Here is a 21,054-nt window from a genome sequence, read left to right as displayed (position 1 = left end):
AAAGCAGTCATCTAATTATAGTAATTAAATAATTCACTCAATATACAATATCCTACAAAGCAGGGTTGGAAACAATATAAGAGAACCTCAATTATTTTACTTTTGTATTGCCTCTCAAGTTTTAGGAAAATATGATCTTTTGCAATACAAAATTTCTATTTTTACATTATCAAACATGCCTATTTATTCTTTTCTGGCAACCGGATTTCCATTTTTGTTTAAGAAGGCTTCTCATAGAAACCCAGGTTGCATATGTAATGTAAACTATATGTGGAGATTCTTTTTCAAACCATTTGGAATTTATTTTGTACATGCTATATTATAGCAGTCCAATTTATTGATTACTTATCCTATCTATATAGACTCCTATTTATTTAATCTCCCATATACAGTTTAAATCATTTTATCTAATTCCCATAATAGTTCTGTTTGGATTCCAAATGCAATTTCATTAAACTTAATAATCAATATTTAAAGAATTGACATTTTTACCATATTAACTCAAGGCTAATAAAAGAGTTGACTCATAATTCTCTAGTTTATGCTCCTCTTATCAGGTTTCGGGTAGATTTCTGTTGCTGCTTATATTTTGTAACAATTTCAATCACAATGGAATTGTATTCCTGGGTATGGATAAAATTCAGATATAAAACAATCTTTTTCTAGTGACTCTTCACCCCAATTTATAAATTATTAAATATTTCACATATATAAAAGAATGCACAACCAGGCTAAAAAAATGAACCTTTTTTTCCAAAAACATTTGAAACTCCCTGTATTCCTTTACATGCATAACTAACCCTTGTCTTCCAACTCAAAGGCATCCACTTTCCCAAATTTTGGATTTATTAATTTTATGGCTCTTCTCATAGCTTTATGATGTTTCTTCTTATGGGTAAGATACATTGCTTAATTTGAAATGGATTCAAACATTGCTTAACAGGAATAATACCACATGTATTTTTCTGCAACACGGTATTTTTCAGTGTTTGTCACTCATATTGTTCTGTATATCCGCAATTCTTCAAGTTTTAACTGAAGTATACTATTGCACTATAGTATTGCACTACATTACAATTGCCTTAGGCATTTTATAATCATTCTCTGTGGATAGATATTTAGCATATTTCTAAATTTTTGTCATAAATTATAATGATGATTTTGCTTTTACAAATAATTATTTGATGAATATTATTTTATATGTGCCCTGGTTGACAAATGTATATATCCATGTAACTTCAAAGTCAATCAAATTATAGAACATTACAATTTCCTCAGAAAGTTCTCTCATTATTCTTTTCAGTGACAGTCATTGCTCCGATTTCTATTACCATAAATTAATCATGTATGTTCCTGAACTTCATATAAATTAAATCATACGGGCATGCCTGGGTGGCTCAGTTGGCTAAGTGTCCAACTCTTGATCTTGGCTCAGGTCATGGTCTTGCAGTTTGTGGGTTCGAGCCCCATATCCAGCTCTGTGCTAGAATGCAGAGCCTGCTTGGAATTCTCTGTCCTCCTCTTTCTCTGCCCCTCCCCTGCTCATGCTCTCTCTCTCTCTCTCTCTCTCAAAATAAATAAACATTAAAAAAAAAAAGAAACATATGGTGATGTAACGTTTAAGAAGAAATCATACAAAAAGTATTCTCTTTTATGTCTGGCATTTGTATGCAGCTTCATCTTAGCTAATAATAATAACAACTACAACAATAATAACAATAAAATAATAATAATTTTAAAAGATTTTTGGAAGTTTCAGTAATTTGTTGCTTTTATAGTGCTGAGTAGTAATCCACTCTGTGATTATATCAGAATTTGTTTACAAAATCACATATTATGAGCCATTTGCTGATTTCAGGTTTTAGATATCATGAATAAAGCTTCTACGTATACCCTTGAACAATTACTTTATGACTATGCTTTTAATTCACTTGGGTAAATACATAGGATTGGAATTGTCAGATAACCTTCCTAGGTAGTTCTAACATTTTAGAACTCCCGCCCCCAGCAATTTAAGAAAGTACCTATTGCTCTGAAACTTTGCTAACAATTGGCATTATTAATCTTAATTTTTTGATGTTCTAATGACTGTGAAGGAATGTCCCATTGGGCTTTAATTTGCATTTCCCTGATGGAAAACAATTTTTGATAAAATTTTCATATTCTTAGTAGCTTGTACATCCTATTTTGTGAAAGGTTTGCTCAATATTTTTAAAACTTATTTTAAAGGGTAAAAGCCTTTCATTTTAAAGGATTATGGTTTTCTTTAATTTTTAAGTGCATTTTACATATTTGAGATTCATATCTATATTTAACCCAAGTCTATGTGTTGGTTTCTATTTTGTTTAGAGTATATTTTAAAGAACAGATTTTGTTTTGTTTATTTTGAAGTGCAAATATTTTGCACAGTATGCAGTCCATGATGTCATCAGAAATGAAAGTATCTGTCATATTTTGCAAAGGTAAATCTTTATTTACCTTTCTAAACTATTCAGTAGTCATGCCTAGTTTTCGGAAATTTTGTATTTTCAGGGACACTAATTATCCTTTCTATCATATATTTTCATGAAGCTATACCTGGTGTTATCTCATAATTTTGTACCTATGATATATAAAAGTATATGCATGTTATATATATGTATATATTATGTTATATGAAATAAATATGTAGTTATCTCTTTTACATTTTTTCATCTTTTTTTCTTTTACTCACTTTTATTTTTAATAAATCCTATGAGATATTTCCCATTACAGCTCTTCCTTGACTTACAGTGGGATTGCATTTTGATAAACCCCATCATAAATTGAAAATGCATTTAATGACACCTAATGTACAGACCATCATAGCTTACTAGCCTACATTAAACATGCTCAGAACACTTACATCAGCTTACACTTGGGCAAAATCATCTAACACAAAACCTATTTTATAATAAAGTGTTAAATATCTTATTGAATTTATGGAATACTGTACTGAAAGTGAAAAACAGAATGACTGTATGGGGACAGAATTACTTTAAGTGTATCAGTTATTTACCCTCATGATCATGCGGCTGCCTGGGGGAGCTATGGCTTACTGCTGCTGTCCAGCATCACATATCGTTCACCCTGGAAATTATCCAAATTCAAATTTTGAAGTATGGTTTCAACTAAATGCCTGTTGCTTTCTCATGGTAAAGTTGAAAAATCCAAAGTTAAATCACTGTAAGTCAAAAATCATCTGTATATTGCAGATGTTAAGTAGTCTTGATTTTAAATTTTACTATTTTCTGTATTCTACTTTCTTAATTTCTATTTTTAACTTTAGGATGGTCTCTTTCTACTTTATTTTGCAGTTTTTTTTAAATTTGTAAAATAATTTATAATCTTTTTCTTTTTTGTTTATCAAGATGTTAATGCATTTTCCTTTGGTAGGACTTCTGCTATGTCTTTACAATTTTGTCATAAAGTGATTTTTTTTCTTTTTGTATTTTCCACAAAATGAATTGCATTTTTTATATTTTTATTATGCTTTATTTATTTGGTAATAATCAATAATGAAACCTGAAAAAAACTTTTTTGTTTTAAAGTTTTCAACGTTTTCTTCTGCCAAGTATGGTCAGATTTTTGCAAATTTTTCAGAGCACCCAAAATAAGTATCTTCCCTTTTCAAGAGACATAAACTCCAATATATAGAGAATACGCAATTTATTTTGTATGACTATTTTTTTTCCTCTCTCTCTCCAAACCTGATAGAGGATAATAGAAATATCCGTTTAAAAACAGATTCAGCTATTTTGTGCCTTGTCAAATACAAGATCATGGCATATCACCTTTCTAACTGGAGTGTGTTATCAGAGCTTGGTATCTTTCTCATTTTCAGGCTTTTAACACTGATTGCAATATGTCTGATATGACCACTGACATTTTACCTTCTTTACTTTTGTCTAGTGTTTCTTTCCCCATCCCTCTTTTTTTTTGTCTTCTAATGAGAAAATTCAGTCTGTTTCTGCTTAATGTTGTTTTATAAATTTGACTTTGTTGTTTTGATCTTAATTATATATTTCTTAGGTACCAAATTTTATTTTGTTTTCATTTGATCCGTTTTCTTCCCTACTTGTAAATTTGAAAGTAATACCACAAGTTATCATGTAATTGATATTATTCTCCTTTTCTTATTTACATAATCAGGCATATATTTCTCTATCATGATTAGAAAAGAATATGCTAGATATTTTCCCCACTCAGATGCACTCTTATGTACATCAAAATGCTTTACTTTCTTTTATCCAAGACTTAGCCCCCACTGCAATAAGATTAGCTCAGAGGAATAAAATCCATTCCTTTCACTCTTCTCTCTTTTTCTGCAGAAAGAAGAGACATTTGGAAAAATTTTACTTCCTTACTTCCTTCCCCAGCTTATTCTCATCTTCAACCATAAATTCTATGTTTTGTTGATATGGTTACATATTTCAAATTTGATATTGTTATTAAAGTTTCCTTTACAGAATATCTGTCCTTTCTCAAGGATTTTAATATAGTGTTTATATTATACACTCCCATTTATGCATTATATAAAGCAAATGGTAAATTTGGATGAAACAGTATAAGTTTAACTGATCCCAGTATCTCCCCTCTTCTTTGTCATCCCCTTGTTGAGGTTTCTCTAGTGTTCATTTCATTTAGAGCTTTGAGTTATTCCCACAGAAGCGGTACATGGGTATATTAGTGATATTCTTGTATATCTTGCATATATTCAAGTATCTTTCTCCCACCGTCACAATTATATAATAATTAATATAATAATTAATTATATAATAATTCTATATAATAGAATTCTTTGGTGGGCACATAATTTCACCAGAAATATGCATTTTTCCAAAGTTAGTATTGAAAAACTGAGCACTTTGGAATCAAAAGTCTAAGCTTTTAACATAGCACTATTTTCCTCTTTATATCTTTCTCCTAATACCTTTAATAATCAGTTATAAAATTATGTAAAATAGAATTGCAATGTCAACAAAATAATAAAACACTAATAAATGATTTAAACCAAAACATGAAATCACCTAAAAAATAATTTAGTTTTATTACTAAACTTTCAGCTTTATATTAGTATATTACATATAGTAATACAAAATATACTATACTGTACAATGTATACTATATAGTAGTATAAACATAATATCACATGATCATGTATTAAAAAATATATACTTCATTATTATATTATAGTTTTTATTTTTGTGTTACTGTAATTTTCACAATATTATTTGAATAAAGAGACCTAAATTTCTCTTAGATATAAAATTTTAAGAAGTATCTATTCTTTGTGCTAAACAAAATCTGAAGGAGAAATTTCCTGAAACTGATATACTATTTAATAGCAAAATGGCAAAATGATCCTAAAGTTCACCTGCGAAATTTACTTGTGAGAATAGATGTATTAATCAGCACTCATACTTCATATAATAATCCAAAATTATTCCATAAGAATAAAGGTGTTTGGTGATAAAATAAGAACTAGAGGAAATTCTATCAGTTTACTTTTCAATTCTCTAGATGGGATCGACTCCAAACATAAATGAAGAAATCATAATAGAAAACTCCAAGGATTTGAGTTTGGTCAAAATTAAGTATGTCAAATATATATATAAAAAATGAAAAGGTAAATGATACTTGGGAAATTTATTATAAATATAAAAATACATCTATAATATTAATATATAATAAATTCTTGTTAATAAATAAGAAAAAACCTAATAGCTCAGTAAGCTATTATGATATGAGAAGGATACAAATGCTTAACAAGCATATGAAAAATATTCAACCACATTTGCAGTCAGATTAATGCAAATTAAAACAAAATACTCTCTTCATTCATTATCAACAAAAATTTTTCTACTAATCACTTTTTTTTTTCAGTATTACTCACAGTAGGGTAAGGGGAAACCAAGAATTAGGCATAGTCTCAAGGTACTACTACACATTTCTATTGAGATAATTCTGCTGGATATAATTATGTTTTATGTTCACAGTTACATTTTTGGGAATTTATTTTGGGGATGTATGTGGTGAAGAAAAAACAAAAATATATGAATGAGAATACTGATTTTAGCATTAGATAAAGCAACAAAACACTGTAAATAACCTCAAACCCCGAGTGTGGGAAGGATTAAATGTATTTTGGTACAGACATTTGTTGAAATATCATAGAGACATTTAAAATATTTTAGATTTTGAATATGATGGGAAATTAATAAAAACTAAAGCTAACTTTAAAAAATGAGAATATATGCTCAGTATTTAGATTTGCACTTTAATAAAAACAGTATATACAGAGAAAAAAGACAATATACTAAATGTTAGCAATGCTTCATACTCAAGGATGTTATTAAACAGGTTTTCATTTTTCTTTTTAGACATTTTTCCATATTAGAATTTTGCTACAAAAAGCCATTCTTTTATATCGGAAAAATATTTAACATAAAAATTATCAATACAAAGTGATTAGTGGCAAATCATGGAAATAGATCAGCATCTAGAACATAGTAGCTGTTCAAAAAATATTCATTGAATGGATTAGCACTCAATATCAATTATCTTAAATTTTGTTGTCTTTTCTCTTTCTCAACCTTTTGTTTCCTTATACTTTTTTTCTATACCCTGATCTTAGATTAACTTTTCCACAATCACTCTAACTGCTTTTGTAATATTGCTCATTGTTTGTCATCATTTTTGTAAATGATTTAACTAACAACAGTAATAAATGGATGAATTTTGTATTTTGTGCTGATATTATCAAAGATGAAAATCACGGCCCATTTTTGTGTACATAATTCAATGTTCAGGAGAAAAAAAAAAAAAAAAGAAAGTGCCAAAGGGAAAACTGAGGCCAAGGGCCAAGTATAGTCAGAGAATGCATAGGTATTTTGGAAGTTTTGACTCTCTAAGGAAGATGGGATGAACCACTGAAGTAAAATATCCTGGTATCTGAATTCCTAATCTTTACAGAATAAAGTGATGAAAGAAATAGCAATGAAGAGTGATACCACAGGTTGAATGTTTCTGTCTCCCTAAATTTATATGTTGAAACTGGTCTCCAATATGATGATATATGATGCAGACTAAGACCAGTAAGTTTTAATTTTTTAATATGATCAATTAGAAGTATTTTGCTTTGAGCTTGACTTTGATGGAAAGTTAAACTACCAGATTCAAATGGATTATAGAAAGGCATGTAGTTTTGGTCTTTCCCGTTTTTTATTTAAGAATGGCAGAACACCAGGGCTGCCTGGGTGGCTCAGTTGGTTAAGTGTCTCGACTCTTGATCTCACCTCAGGTCATGATCTCGTGGTTCACGAGTTCGAACGAATTCCGCATCAGGCTCTGTGCTAACAGCGAGGACCCTGCTTGGGATTCTCTCTCTCCCTTTCTCTGCCCCTCCCCTGCTCATGTTCTTTCTCTTTCTCAAAATAAATAAATAAAACTTAAAAAATTAAAAAAAATTAAAAAAATGAATGGCAGTATACCAGAATTTTCTGGCTTTGGGTACAATAGATTAAATATATCCATAAAAGCAAGACCCCACCTTGCCAAAATACAAGGCAGTTTGGGAAAAATAATCCTTAGAGATGTTTAGAAATTTTCTTAAGTGTCTTCAATAAAATCATAGCTAAAACATGAACATTGAAGTTTACTGCAGACAAAAAATATTTATCAAATGTTTTCAGCCCCACTTACCAAACACAGATAATTGATTTCAGTGCAGATGTGGTTTTTGGCAGTGCCTAAGCTGCAAATTCTTAATTATGTAGGAAAGTTGAGCCTGAAAAGTAAAACAAAGAAACATGTGCAAACTAAATGTCAAATGTAAAAGTAAACTTGTTTTATGGAAAACAATTGGTATTTCTCATTTTATCAAAAAAGAAGCTTACAAACTGATCCATATACTATTTCCTTATAAATATAAACCCCCCACAATCATTGCCTTTGGTTTTTCCCTTAGCTGTTCAAGTTTGAATTTGACAGATGTTGATTAAATGTGTCTATTCCACTTACAAAAAACAGATTCTTTTAATTGCTGGAATATACCAACAGATATTCATAACATTATCATTCCATCACAGTACATAATGATATTTCTTTTAACTATCATTTTCATGTTGATATACTCTTTAACTTTTTTCCCCATTTATACTGGTATTACTTAGGCAATGTAATATGCTATAGTGGTTTTAAACTCAATACTTATTAAATTAATTCCCAGTTGTCTTCATAAATACTCTACAGTATTAGAAGGCTGCATACTACCTAAGCTATGAAATAATAATAGGAGTATCTAGTGAAATACCTTTTATATTTTGCAAAATTATTTAAGACACTTAATGCCACCTGATGGCATCTTTATAGAAGATTGCTACTTTTAAAAGAATCTAAAAATACAGTAAAAGGCAGGAATATTTTAATTTTGTGTGGCATGCATCAAGTAGAAATATGACTTACAGCTATATTTCAAAGATTTCAAAATATGCCCAATTTTCATCCCTTAATAATACTCCTGAAATAAAAATCTCAAAATATTGTATAAAACCTTACCCTTTATTTAAAGAGGGAAATGTGCTGATGTATGTGTGTATATGTATAAGCAACCTAGAGTGTGAAAGATTGTGAGAGAGAAAAAGAAAAATAGAGCAATGGAAATCTGAAGAAAATAAAAAGAGAGAAAGAAAGAGAAGTCAAATGAAAAAAAACATTATATCCACTTGTATGTAGGAAAATTAAAGTCAAAGCAGATTAAACAAACACACAAAAAATCATTGCCTAATTCATCTGTACATTTTATTTTATTTTATTTATGCTTCTTGACAGAAGTCAGAATTTATCACTAAATGACCCAGACACTGGCCTAATATAACTTTTCATCCTGTCTTGAAAATTCAACAATCCACAGGTATCTTTAGACTTGAATCCTTTTAGGGCCCAGAAACAACAGGCAATCCTTATGTTGTTGAAAAAGAAAAGATTCACCATGAGTCAAAAAGGAAATGAATGTAGAAAAGAGGGCAAAGAATGTCACACGTACAGCTTGCCACCGTTGTTGGGTCTATTTTCCTTCCATTGGGTCAGTGACCTCAGTGCTCACTACTGTCAAGTAAAATGGTCTGAGCAACACCTGTTTTCGCCAAACCCTTGACCCTTACTCAGCTGGCGGCATTGACAGGACCTCATGAAGTGCATAGTAATGGAATCAAGGAAATGGGCAGCTGCCAAGGGAATTGAGCCATACTTTTTGACTAGCCACTTAAACAGTATCTCTCAACTCATTTATAATGGGGAGAAATGCATTTTAAAACTGAAGATAGTATTGCTTAGCCTAAAAAGCTTTAGATTGAGTTTCAAGATATCACAGCTTTATTTACTGTCACATGTCAGCAAATAACCTTGTAAGATATTTGAGCTTTTCTGCAAAAGCAGTCAGATTTTTTTTTTCATTCCCAAGATTTATTGTGGTAAATATTGCTTCTACTATGTCTATGATAGATATGCATCCCGATTTATTTGGCCTCTACCAGGGATCTTGTTATTTCCCCCACTAAAATAAGAAAGTCCAGTTCTATTGGGGCATCTCCTGCTGTCATTTGTGACCTAGAAAAGGCAACCACAAGGGAACTTTTCAACAGGTTGGATATTTTATGCCTTTATTCTCTTACCTGGGCAAGTGAATTTCTAAGGGCACAGCTGATATACTAAGATAATCCCTTCAGCAACAACCCAAGGATATCTTCAATCTCCTGGTCTAGATCATATTTTTCTTGAATTCCAAGTCTATTTCTTGGCTTATTTCTTCATCTGTCTTTCTGTTACTCTTGTGAAACTAAGCTTCTTACTCAGGCTACTTTAAAAATTGTCTCTTTATCATAGGTTTTCAGCAGTTTTCTATGTAGTACTTGTTTTTAGGTGGTTTTGTTTTTGTTTTGTTTTGTTTGTTAACTCTACTTGGAATTTACAAAGCTTGTGGATGTCTGATACAATTTTTTTTCTGTCCAGTTTGGAAAACTCTAAACCAATTACCTCTTCATTACTACAGAAAAATGGGTTCTGCCCCACTCTTTTTCTCTTATCCTCCTATAACTTCAATTACATATATGTTAGACCAGTTAGCCATGTTTTGCATATTTTTTACATTTTTACTTATTTTCTATCCTTTGTTTTTTCTTTGCTTCAGTCTGGATATTATCTTCTGTCCTCTCTTCCAAATTGTTAATTCTCTCTTAAACTGTGTCTATTCTGCTGTTAAGCCCATCTTTTGTATTCTTAACTACATTTAGTATATTATCCACCTCCAGAATTTTCTCTTTTCAGAATTTTTATTAGATTATTATAATTTCAAGTTCTGTGAATTTTTGTCTGATATGACCAATATCTAAGTTTCCTATAGATTAGTTCTTTTTTTCTCTACATTTTCAGTTAATTAACTTTTACATGCTTGATAGTTTTTAAAAATGTTTTACATGAGAAATTAGAGAGATAATTGGAAGTTCTATATGATGTTACTTTCTTAAGAGAGCATTTACTTCTACTACTGGAAAACAATTAGGGTAGGAACTGATCATTTTAATACAGTGTGAGACTGAATTGATTCAGAGGGAAATTTTACTCATTGCGGTGTCTGGTCTATTTCTTATTCACCTATATTCAGATTTTTGTACCTCAGTTTTAATACATCTCCTAGAGGGAAACAATGAGCCACGTTTTTTTCCTCACAGATTTTATAAAGCTACATAGAAATTCTAAAATTTCAAACAGACAGTTTCTGAACTCTACTCAAAGAAGTGAAAGAATAAATGTTCCTTGAAACATATATGAAATACTGAAATGCTGTTACTTAATCATTTGAATTGCTGCAACTATTTTATTTACTTTTTTCAGACTCATCTTTGCAAAAGCCAGGCAGGCTACGTATGTGGCATATGGACTTCATTTTTAGGATGGCTAAACTATCAAGAAAACACACTAGTTTGGTTATTTGGGTCTTATGGATACGGATGTAAGTCCTGGGCGTGACTTATATAAGGTACATGACATAATTTATCTAATAAATATTTAAAAAGTGACTTCTCTCTCAGGAAAGCAGTCTTTTGAAAATAAATAACAATATTTTTACGTTACACAACTATTCCAAATTATGATGAAAGAGGAGAATTAGAAATGGAGAAATTAGAAAAGACTACAAAGAAATTAAGAGCCTTCCAAATTGATGTCTTAGCAGCAATATTGCAAGAAAATCCTTTTTTCTAGCTCGATATCATTGCATCAGGCTCAATAACCTCTCCCTGCATAGGAAAGGCTGAGATCAGAGAGAGAATAGACAGGAGTAGGTAGGGGCCAGCATCAAGCAATTCTCCAGCCAAGGAGCCAGATCCTCAGCCAGCACTCTCACCTTCACAGCCAACTTGATTAGAAGACCTGAAATGTGTTCAATAGGGCCTAAAACTCACCCTTTCAGGAATGAGGAAGTTTGACTTTGAGAAATAATGCAAAGAAGAAACAACACAAAAAGCAGCCTGCTGCTGCATTGGGAAAATAAACCAGGGCAGATTAATATAGAGCAGAGGACAAGAAAAAAAAGTGTTAACTCTGCCACCATTACAACAGACTAGTTGTGTTTTCTTAGAATCTCCTACTCAGTTAAGTGCCAGAGTGGAAATGAATTTACAGAAAGACCAAACTGTATGAAAAAGGCAGTAATGACAAAACAGCAGCAGAAGCTATAATCGAGGCAAGAAATCTTGAATTTAGAAACTGAAGTTAAAGAAATACAGTGGAATCAGAGACAATACAAAACTAGAATGTTTTTAGGGGCACCTGGGGGGCTCAGGTCATGATGTCACAGTTCCTGCAACCGGCTCACTGCTGTCAGTGCAGAGCCGGTCTCTGCCTCTGCCTCTCTCTCTCTCTGTCTCTCTCAAAAATAAAAGATAAAAAAACTTAAAAATATATATTAAAAAAATAAAACCAGAATGTTCTTGGAGATAGGATTACCATGAGGGTTTTTGGGTTTTTTGTTGTTTTTTTTTTTTTAAGAAAAGGAAGAAAGAAGGAGAGGTGGAGTTTTACCTTTAACTGATCACATTAGTACACTATTAAAATAAATCGCCTGTTCAAAATGAACTGTAACTCTCTAAAACACAATTATTTTAAAATGTGTCTTAATTAACTTTTGAAAACCCAGATATAATATCATTTTCATCTTTCTCTCAAGATAAAAGCTTGAGATAAATGAATTGAGTGCCTTTAACATTTTTAAGACATTTTTTATATATTTACCATAGACATTCTAGTTCCAGAAATTTATCTTAGCTTCTCGTAAAATACAGAGGTTGTGACAAAGAGATGTTCTTCACAACATTGTTTATGACTCATTCACTCATTCAACAAAAATTTCATTGTACTTTCAGTGAGCCAGGCAGTGTGACTGCTGTTTAGAAAAAAAACTTAAATGCCATTAAAGGAGTAATCATTAATTATGGTACAGGCATATGATGAGCCATTATGCAGTTATTAAAATGATGTTTATAGAATATTTAATGACTTGGGAAAATGTTAATGATTTAATACTGAGTAAGAAACACGCTCACAAAATAGCACTCACCATATTATCAGAGACATGTAAAAATTGCATTAAAAATAAAGGAATACTCCAAATGCAATAATTTCTTTAGGTGATGGAATGATGGATGCTCTTAGACCTTGTGTTGCTTTTTATAAGAACATGTACTCATTTAATAATTGTTAGGAAATAAAGATTCAGATTTTGGTAAATTAGAAATATCAGAACCGGACCCAATTAACCACCTGATCAGAATTTTATTCCCTAGGTGTAAAGATTTGATTGAATTGAACAAAATCAGGATACTCAGACAGCTTTTACAGACATGCTTGCTGCAAGGCACAATGCTTGGGTTTGTGGATTACTTGTACCCTTGTTTTACATTCTTAAAACAGCTTGTATTCTTAATAGCAAGCAGATAGGTTTAAGGTGTTCTGTTAAAAGGGGCACCTGGGTGGCTCAGTCGGTTCAGTGACCGACTTTCTCCTCAGGTCATGATCTCGAGGTTTATGAGTTGCAGCCCCGTGTCGGGCTTTGTGCTGACAGCGCAGAGCCTGGAGCCTGCTTCAGATTCTGTGCCTCCCTCTCTCTCTGCCCCTCCCCTGCTCACGCTGTCTCTTTTTCTCTCAAAAATAAAGAAACATTAAATAAAAAAGATGTTTTGCTAATAATCAACGCAGGTTTAACATGTTTCTTATATCAATTTATGGATTTCTAATTTACACACAAATGCACCTATTTTAAGTGTACATTTTGATGAAATCTGACAATCATATACAGTAATGCAACTACTCTAATAAAAGTATAGAATATTTCCTTGATCCTCAAAAGTTTCTTTCTGTTGTGCTGCTTTGTAGGTAATTCTTGGCCCCATCCCTGGCATCTGGCAAATACTGACCTTCCATCAGATTTGCCTTCTAAAACTTCTCCCATTGGATACTCTTTCCTGATTTGTATAAGATTAATTGATCATATAGTTGTGGGTTCATTTCTGCATTTTCTATTCTCTTCCATTGATCTATGTGTCTATTTTTGTGCCAGTATCATATTGTTTTGATAACTACAGCTTTGTAATATATCTTGAAATCCAGAATTGTGATTCCTCCAGCTTTGCTTTTCTTTTTTCAAGACTGCTTGGCCATTTGGGGTCTTTTGTAGTTCCATACTAATTTTAGAATATTTGATCCTAGTTCTTAAAAAATGCTATTGATATTTTGATAGGGATTGCACTAAATCTAAAGCCTGCTTTAGGTACTATAGACATTTTAACAATGTTGGTTTTTTTTCCAATCCATGACTATGGATTATCTTTCCATTTCTTTGTGTCATATTCAATTTATTTCATCAGTGTTTTATAGTTTTCAGAGTACATACAGGTCTTTCACCCCTTTTTAAGGTTTATTCCTACGTTTCTTGTTATTTTTGGTGCAATTGTAAATGGGATTGTTTTCTTAATTTCTCTTTCTGCTGCTTCATTATTGGTGCACAGAAATGCAACAGATGTCTGTACATTGATTTTTGTATCCTGTGACTTTACTGAATTCATTTATCAGTTCTAGCAGGTTTTTGGTGGAGTCTTTTGGGTTGTCTATATATAGTATTGTGTTATCTGCAAATAGTGAAAGTTTTACTTCTTCCTTCCTGATGAATGCTTTTATTTCTTTTTGCTGTCTGATTGCTGTGGCCAGGACCTCCAGGACTCTGTTGAATAGAAGTGGTGAGCACGAACATCCTTGTCTTGTTCCTGACCTTAGGGGAAAAGCTCTCAGTTTTTCCCCATTGAGGATGATATTAGCTGTGGGTTTTCATATATGGCCTTTATTATGTTGATGTATGTTCCCTCTAAACCTACTTTGTTAAGGGTTCTTATCATAAATGGATGTTGTACTTTGTCAAATTATGTTTGTACTTTGTCAAATGTCTATTGAAATGATCAAATGGTTCCTTTTTTTATTAAAAAAATTTTTTTTTCTAAATGTTTTATTTATTTTTGAGAGAGACAGAGGCAGAATGAGAGTGGGTTGGGGCAGAGAGAGAGGGAGCCACAGAATCCGAACCAGGCTCCAAGCTGCCAGCACAGAGCCCAATGTGGGGCTCAAACTCACAGAGCTGTGAGATCATGACCTGAGCCAAAGTCAGACGCTCAACCAACTGAGCCACCCAGGCGCCCCTGATCAAATGGTTCTTTTCCTTTCTGTTACTGATGTGATGTATCACATTGATTAATTTGTGAATATTGAACTACCCTAGCAACCCAGGAAAAAATCCCACTTGATCGTGGTGAGTGATTTATTTTTCATGTATTGTTAGATTCAGTGTATTAGTATTTTGTTGAGAAATTTTGTGTCTATATTTATCAGGGATATTGGTCTGTACTTCACTTTTTAGTGGAGACTTTATCTTGTTTTGGTATCAGGGTAATGCTGGCCTCATGGAATAATTTGGAAGTTTTCCTTCCATTTCTAGTTTTTAGAATAGTTTCAAAAGAATAGGTATTAACTCTTCTTTACACGTTTGGTAGAATTCATCTATAAAGTCATATGGTCCTGGATTTTTGTTTTATGGGAGTTTTTGAATACTGATTCCACTTCTTTGATGTTTATCAGTATGTTCAAATTTTCTATTTCTTTCTGTTTTGTTTTAGTAGTTTATAGGTTTGTAAGAATTTATCCATTTCTTCCAGGTTGTCCAATTTGTTGGCATATAGTTTTTATTATCTTATAATCGTTTATATCTCTATAGTGTTGGTTGTTATTTTTCCTCTCTCATTTGTGATTTTATTTGAGCGCTTTTTATCTTGATAAGTCTGGCTAGATGTTTATCAATTTTATTGATTTTTTTCAATGAACCAGCTCCTGGTTTCATTGATCTGCTCTGTTGTTTTGTTTGTTTGTTTTTGTTTTTGGTTGTTGTTGTTAGTTTCTATATCATTTATTTCTGCTCTAATCTTTATTATTTCCTGCTTTCTGCTGGCTTTAGGTTGTGTTTGTTGTTGTTGTTGTTTTTTCTAATTCCTTTAAGTGTAAATTTAGGCTGTTTAGTTGAGATTTTTTTGTGCTTCTTTTTTTCAGGTTTATTTATTTATTTATTTATTTAATTTTATTTTGAGAGAGAGAGCACAAGCAGGGAAGGGCAGAAGACAGGAAGAGAGAATCTCAAGTAGGCATCAGGCTATCAGCGGAGAGCCCCATATAAGGCTCCATCCCATGAACCATGAGATCAAGACTTGAGCTGAAATCAAGAGTTGGATGCTTACTGACTGAGGCACCCAGTAGCCCCAAGATTTTTTGTGGTTCTCGAGGTAAGTTTGTATTGCTATAAACTTCCTTCTTAGGAACACTTTTACTGCATCCTAAAGGTTTTGGACCATTGTGTTTTCATTTTCGTTTTTTTTTTCCGTGTACTTTTTTGTTTATTTTTATTTCCTGGTTGACTCATTCATTGTTTAGTAGCATGTTATTTAACCTCCATGTATTTCTGATCTTTCCATATTTTTTCTTGTGGTTCACTTCCAGTTTCATAGCATTGTAGTCAGAAAAGTTGCATGGTCTGATTTCAATCATGAATTTTTTGAGGCTTATTTTGTGAGCTAATATGTGATCTATTCTGGAGAATGTTCCATATGTACTTGAAAGACTGTATATTCTGCTGTTTTAGGATGGAATGTTCTGAGTATGTCTGTTAAATTCATCTGGTCCAGTGTGTCATTCAAAGCCATTTTTTCTGTGTTGATTTTCTGTTTATATGATCTCTCCACTTGATGCAACTGGGGTGTTAAAGTCCCCTATATTATTATATTATTAAAGATTACTTATATATTTGTTATTTCCTGTATTATGTATTTGGGTGTTTCTATGTTGGGTGCATAAATATTTCCAGTTGCTTTATCTTCTTGTTGGATTATCCCCTATATTATTATATAATGTCCTTCTTTGTGTCTTGTTACTGTCTTTGTTTTAAAGACACTTTGTCTGATATAAGTATTACTACTCTGGCTTTCTTTTGACATCCATTTTCATAATAAATGTTTCTACATACACCTTTTTCAATCTGCAAGTGTATTGAGGTTTAAAATGAGTCTCTTATAGGCAGCATATAGAGGGATCTTGTTTTATTATCCATTCTGTCACCCAATGTCTTTTGATTGGAGCATTTAGTTCACTTATATTCAAGGTAATTTTTGATAGTTATGTATTCGTTGTCATTTTATTATTTCTTGTGTGGTTATTTCTGAAGATTTTCTCTGATCTTTTCTTGTGTTTCACTCTTCCATAGGTTGTTGATTTTCTTTATTGCTATAAATAGATTTCTTTATTTTTGTTTGTCTATTATTGGCTTTTGATTTGTGCTTACCATTAGGTTTGTATATAACATCTTCTTCATATAGTACTCTACAATAAGTTGATGATCATTTAAGTTTGAGCCCATTCTTTTCCCTCTCCTCCTCACATTTTAGGTATATGGTATCACATTTTACATCTTTTTACTTTGTGAGTTCTTTGACTGATTTCTCACAGAAATATTCATTTTACTGCTTTTGTATTTCCTACCTGTATACTGCCACTTTTGATCTCTCCTTTCCACTCCAAGAGTCCCCTTTAATATTTCTTGCAAGTCTGGTTTAGTCATCATGAATTCCTTTAGTTTTTGTTTGTCTGGGAAACTCTTTATCTCTTCTATTTGGATTGTTAACCTTACTGGATAGAATATTCTTGGCTGCAGATTTTTTCTATTAACTCTTTGATTATATCATACCTCTCCCTTCTGGCTTGGAAAGTTTCTGCTGAGAAATCCCCTACTAGCCTTATAGGTTTTCCCTTGACAGTTCCTGTCTTCTTTTGTCTTACTGCTTAAAAATTTTTTTCTTTATCACTGTATCTTGTCAGTTTAATTACAATATGTCTTGGTGTGGATCTGCTTTTGTTCATTTTGACGGGAGTTCTCTGTGCCTCCTAGATCTGGATATGTTTCCTTCCCCAGATTAGGGAAGTTTTCGGCTACTATTTCTTCAAATAAGTTTTCTGCCCCCTTTTTGCTCTATTCTTTTTCAGGGATTTCTATAATATGAATGTTATTATGTTTGATAGAGTAACTGAGTCCCCTAAGTCTATTCTTATTTTGCATAATTCTTCTTCTCTCTTTTGTTTGCCTTGATTACTTCCCATAACTCTGTCTTCTAGATTATTAATTCATTCCTCCACTTCTTTCAGCTTGCTATTCATTGCATCAAGCCTATTTCTAATCTCCTTTATTGCACTCTTCATCTCTGATTGGTTCTTTTTTTATCTCTCTGTTTGGGGTCTCACTGATGTTTTCTACTCTTTTCTCAAGTCCAGTGAGTACCCTTATGATCATTGCTTTAAATACTCCATCAGGCATGCTACTTGTATCTGTTTTGTTTGGATATCTGGCAGTGGCCTTGTTCTATTCTTTCATTTGGGACAAATTTTTCTGTATTCTCATTTTGTCTAAAATGTCTAAGTCTCCGTGCCTGTTTCTTTGTGTTAGGCAAGTCAGCTACATCTCCTTTTCTTGAGGATAATGGCCTTATGAAAAAAGAAGTCCTGTAGTGCCCTGCCATGTAGTGCTGCTTGTTTCCCAGAGCCCGGTACTTCTAGGAGTGTCTCCAATGTGTGCTGTGTGCACTCTGCTGTTGTGTCCTGGCTACTTTATCCTTCAGGCCAGTCCTCTGCAGAGGCTCTCTTTGCCTGTTGTGGCAGTGTTTGGTACCCATCCTGAATGTGGCAAGTTTTCACTAGGTGTGGTCTGGTCTGCTTGTGAACTGAGATCTATCACAGTGCTATGGAAATCAAGGCCCTGCAAACTCCCACATAAGAAGACCTGGTGTAGGCAGGGGTTGGGCCAGTCTTCGAGGGGAAGGGGACTGCTGTGCTGGGACTGAGACAAGTGTGGCTGGAAAAAGCAGTTGCACTTGACTACAGAGGGGGCGGGGCTTAATGTAAACAAGTTAGGTATGGAGTGTCCACCCTGTGCTGGTTCCCACCAGTGTCTCTTTGCTTAAGCTGAGGGTCGGGGAAGGGAAATGGCACTAACCAATTCCTTTGTTTTGAGGGATCTCTCCGTGAACTCTGTCTCTCTGGGACATACTTGCTCCAAGATGAGCAACTAACCTCCCCACTGTGTGTCCTATGCACTCTTCAGATCACTGTTTCCACACTGTATGTCCATGGGCTGTTTCCCTGCCTTTTCTCTAAGAGCAGCCCCAATGTCCTCTGGGCTCTATCCCAGCCCCACCCACTGACCTTTAGAACTTCAGGCTTTAAGCCCCACTATTAGAAGAACTCACAAAATTCAGTCCCTCTCCCTTTCCAAGCCAATTGCTATGGAGTTTTGTTTTCCTGGTGTGCTCCCCCAAAGTGCCAGTCTGTCTCTCACCCTCCTCTGTGACCACAGCTGCTTCCCCGCTGTTGTAGCCACAATCTGTTTCTCTCCCAAGCCCCATCTCCGCACTTCCTACCCTCTTCCATGTGGCCTTTTCTCTACATTTAGTTGTAGAGTTTGTTCTGTCAGACTTCAGGTCAATTTCTGGCATATTTAGGATGATGTGATAGTTATCTAGTTGTATTCGTGGCAGGCCCAGAGTCCTCTTACTCTGCTGCCATCTTCCAGCCTCTGCTGAGGAAAAGATTTAAATTTTTTTTTAATCTTTATTTTTGAGAGAGAGAGAGAGAGCGAGCGAGCAGGGACAGGGCAGAGACAGAGGGAGACAGAATCTGAAGCAGGCTCCAGGCTCTGAGTTGTCAACAGAGAATCCGACGCGGGGCTCAAACTCATGGATGGTGAGATCATGACCTGAGCCCAAGTCCGATGCTTAAACAACAGAGCCACCCAGGTGCCCCTCCTGAGGAAAAGATTTTTAACAATGGGAAAATCTTGTAGGTTCACTACAATAATATTCATACTACTATTCAATAAGGAGTATTTTTTAACCTTTATTCACTTTTAAATAGGCTCCATAAAGGTTTAAATTAATAAATACAATTACCAGTTCTAAAGTACATTTGTCTATTATTCATTTTAAAAACGAATCAAATTTTTGATAACATCTGTACATATTTAAGAAAAGGTATTAAACTTGTTAAACCAATCAGGAATCTGAAGTGAATAGTTATTACACAAAAGCTTATATGTTTTAAATTAAGTCCCAAACTCCTACTGTGTAGTCTTCTACAAACCTCTGGTGAAAACATTATTTTTCCTCAAATGAGAAACTCCAATACTCATGAAAAAAAATGGTTTCATTTTTCTTTTCTTTTATTTAAAAATCAAGTACTGGACACAGAATTAGACACGGTCCCTGCTTAGTGAGTTTCACAATCTACAATGCCAGCCTGATTTTCTTTCTGCTCCAACTCTATATTAGAACACACACTTGATAGGAACTTGCTTACTACTGCTAAGATAAACTCTTGTGCCCTGATATACCTCTGAAAGAAAGTTCACAGTCCTTTGAAAAACCAGGGCCTTGGGCATGCTGGAAGGCCTAGCACAAGAACATATACTTGTATCGGATAAAGGGAAGTTCTGTGTCAGGAATGGAATTCTAATAATGACTTGTCTTTTTCTAGTTTACTAGTTAACAAAGCTTGCCATAAATATTAGAAAGCCAGGTATACTTCTAAATGTGTGCAAGTTTGTAAGTCTAGCACATTGCCTGGAATATATGAAGTATTTGTCAAGTAGTGGAGCAAATTAAAAATATGCATTTGAAATAAAACATTCTATGTTAACAATAATCCCAATATTCAGACATTGTCTAAAATTATATACTGATTTAATTATAGAATAAAATTCCAAAAATTATCTGTGATTTATCCACATCCACGGTTTTCAAATGGTCTCAGAAGTCTCTGGCTATCATGGAAATTTTTTACACCATTTTCCTGTTTGTTTGTTTTCTTTTTTTTTTTCTCAACGTTTATTTATTTTTGGGACAGAGAGAGACAGAGCATGAACAGGGCAGGGGCAGAGAGAGAGAGAGAGGGAGACACAGAATCGGAAACAGGCTCCAGGCTCTGAGCCATCAGCCCAGAGCCTGACACGGGGCTCAAACTCACGGACCGCGAGATCGTGACCTGGTTGAAGTCAGACGCTTAACCGACTGTGCCACCCAGGCGCCCCCTGTTTGTTTGTTTTCTATCAGAAAATTTAATCTTGGCTGTACTTAGGAAACAATATAATGAATGTACAGGAAGAATTTGTACTTGTTTAGTCTAGGGGAAAAATATATCCCAAATACTGAGGTCAACAAGTTACTTAATTCACTCAACAAATATTGTTTAAATGCCAGTTGAAGGCACATGAAGTTGGGGAGGGGAAAGGAAGAGAGATGACAAATAAATTAGTATATAATATATCAGGTTGCAGACTGGGTTTCACTCATTGTGATCACTCAATGCAATCTTGCAACCTCACGATTTTTTAAATGAGGAAACTGCAAA

General features: G+C 33.4%; 1 long non-coding RNA gene across 1 annotated transcript in view; it reads right to left on the bottom strand.

Annotated features, from left to right (window-relative positions):
- The window catches only part of LOC147581105 (uncharacterized), a 280,066-nt gene that overhangs the window by 141,157 nt on the left and 117,855 nt on the right, over positions 1–21,054 (bottom strand). The window contains exon 2 of the long non-coding RNA XR_015251414.1: positions 7,723–7,807. This is a non-coding gene — a long non-coding RNA (uncharacterized LOC147581105). The remainder of the gene's footprint in view (positions 1–7,722; positions 7,808–21,054) is intronic.

Source organism: Puma concolor, chromosome B2 (genome assembly GCF_028749965.1).
Source record: "Puma concolor isolate L17-30 chromosome B2, mPumCon1.1.hap2, whole genome shotgun sequence".
Lineage (NCBI taxonomy): Eukaryota > Metazoa > Chordata > Mammalia > Carnivora > Felidae > Puma > Puma concolor.
The sequence above is the reverse complement of the archived record's forward strand: the minus strand, read 5'-3'. Positions and strand labels throughout refer to the sequence as shown.